The sequence below is a fragment of the Nanorana parkeri genome, unplaced genomic scaffold (assembly GCF_000935625.1).
Source record: "Nanorana parkeri isolate BGI_ZX_2015 unplaced genomic scaffold, ASM93562v1 scaffold1173, whole genome shotgun sequence".
Classification (NCBI taxonomy): domain Eukaryota; kingdom Metazoa; phylum Chordata; class Amphibia; order Anura; family Dicroglossidae; genus Nanorana; species Nanorana parkeri.
This window is the reverse complement of record NW_017307441.1, coordinates 84,490-86,723: the sequence shown is the minus strand read 5'-3', so window position 1 is coordinate 86,723 and position 2,234 is coordinate 84,490.

The following is a 2,234-nucleotide window of genomic DNA, read 5'->3' as shown; positions in this document are numbered from 1 at the left end:
ACTACATACCAAGCAGCAAGCGATCGTTTGTTCGGACAGGTATGGCGTCCCTAGATGCGGAAATACGAATGCCTGATCGTACTGGTGGATACCCGGTGGCGACGCCCTTTTATACAGGTGCGTACGATTACAGCTTCGTACCGGACCAACTGACCCACAGTGACAAAATGGAGGGACAATCAAGGTCACAGCCAAAGACCAGTGCTGCTAAGGTGAAGGATAGCAGGCCCAAGAGGGCATCCTGTATGTCCTTACAGGAAATGGTGGAGTTGGTGGACATAATGGAGCGGCAGGATTACGACTGCAAGCTCAGGACATATGAGCAGAGGAACATCAGGAAGGACCGGATCCTGGATGAAGTGGTTCTGAGCTTGCAGGCCAAGTTCAAGGTCACAAGGTCCAAAGACCAGTTAAGAAAAAGATGGTGTGACCTGAAGTTGAGGGAGACTGCCCAGCTTGCAAGGATCCACAGGTTGATCCGTAGGGGTAAGTGTGAGCTTCATTATTATTGCATGTACACATATGATGGGAGATATGTTGGATGTGGCCATCCAGCCCTAGTCTCAGAGGAGTAGTGGAGCATGCAGTGGTGTAATGTAGTTTGATACATCTGATGTATTTGTTTCATCCAACTTTAATGTCTGTCCATGCAAAGCTGGACAAGACAAGGTGTCATTCTATGCATCATGTCCAGACCTGTGACACATATATGTACATGTCATGTTCTTTATGCCTCATATAACAATTGTATTTTTGGATGTTAAAGGTCAGAGGAGTGTTGAGCGTAGGAGCCAGGGCAGCGAGGGTGCTTCTGAGGTGGCCATGGAGCAAGCTGTTGTGGAGGAGGCTGCAGTTGTGGAGGAGGCTGACGTTGTGGTGGAGGTTGTGGACTCCTCTTTGTCCTCTTCTTCTGGTATGCCCTGTTTTATCACTACATAGGGCATGGTCTGAGTACTTCACATGTTCATGACCTCCATGTGTTGATTCCATTACAGTTAATGTGGACCTTGTGGACAGCGAGGAGAAGAGTCCATTGTCAGAGAGCTCATGTTCTGGTATGTGGACTTTAATACATGTAAAATGACATATGAGATGATTATACGCTGCATGCTTACGCTTTCCATTGCCTTTTTTCCATGATAGTGGTACTTGAGGAAGCTGCGTCAGAGGGGAGTGAGAGCGTTGCAGGCCCATCCTCCACTTTCCCATCTGGTATGTCCTGTTTTATGAAAATGACATGCCCAGTGATTTGGGTAACATGTTGTAATTGCGTGTTGTATTTGATGATCACATTACAGGTCATGTTGCAGCAGAACAGGGACGACCACAAGTGGGTGGAGTTTGCGCTGCTGTTAGCCGCTGTTGTGCCGTCCTGGAGGATGTTATGGAGCACATGGTGGAGTTGAGGCGGGCTCTCCAGGATGTGCGTGACAAGGTCATGAAACTGTAGGACACCTCACCTCCCCGTTTTTACACATGTGCCACGTTATGTGCCACGTTGGCATTTGCACTGCCCTGCCCCTGTTTACCATCCCCCCTTGTTTGGCTTGGATTTAAATTTTGAGCTTATAATATATAAATATTTTTGTCATGTATGCCTTGTGTCAGTGTCCTCATTTCAGCCATTACCACTTTACAGTCTTTCTGCGTAACTGCTGCTGTGCATGCGTTTGTCATGTATGTTTACTTGGGGCAATGCGTGGTTTACCTGATGCATGTCGCAGCTGTGCAATGGACCGGGACATACAGCATACACATGTGTAGGGCGTACTTGACAATTTGCCGTTCATCCAACAGTGTCCGAAAGGAGTATGGACATGTTGTTAATTTTGCATGTTTGGGCCTTGGATGGGGTTAATGGTAATTATTACGGGGTTACTTTTAGCATCCTAATGTGTGGTGCACATGGGGACTGGTCAGCATGTGTGTCAGCTACATGAGGAGATATGGATTTTTGTGTGCAAATTGGTTATTGCATCTGTACTCAACATGTAGCCCCAGCAATGGCTGAGCGAGTGGTCCATGTGGGTACCAGAACAGAGGTGTGGATGCTGCGAGTGGAGCCAGCTGCCGTCATTATCCTTCCGCTTGTCTGGTCGTTTAACGCATGCGCTGAACGAACGATGCGATTGTCATCGAACGATTACTCTACCCATTGAACGATTATCGTACGATTACCCACAGGTTTTCGAACATGCTAGGTAGTCAAACGTCGTACGATCGTACAGTATTCA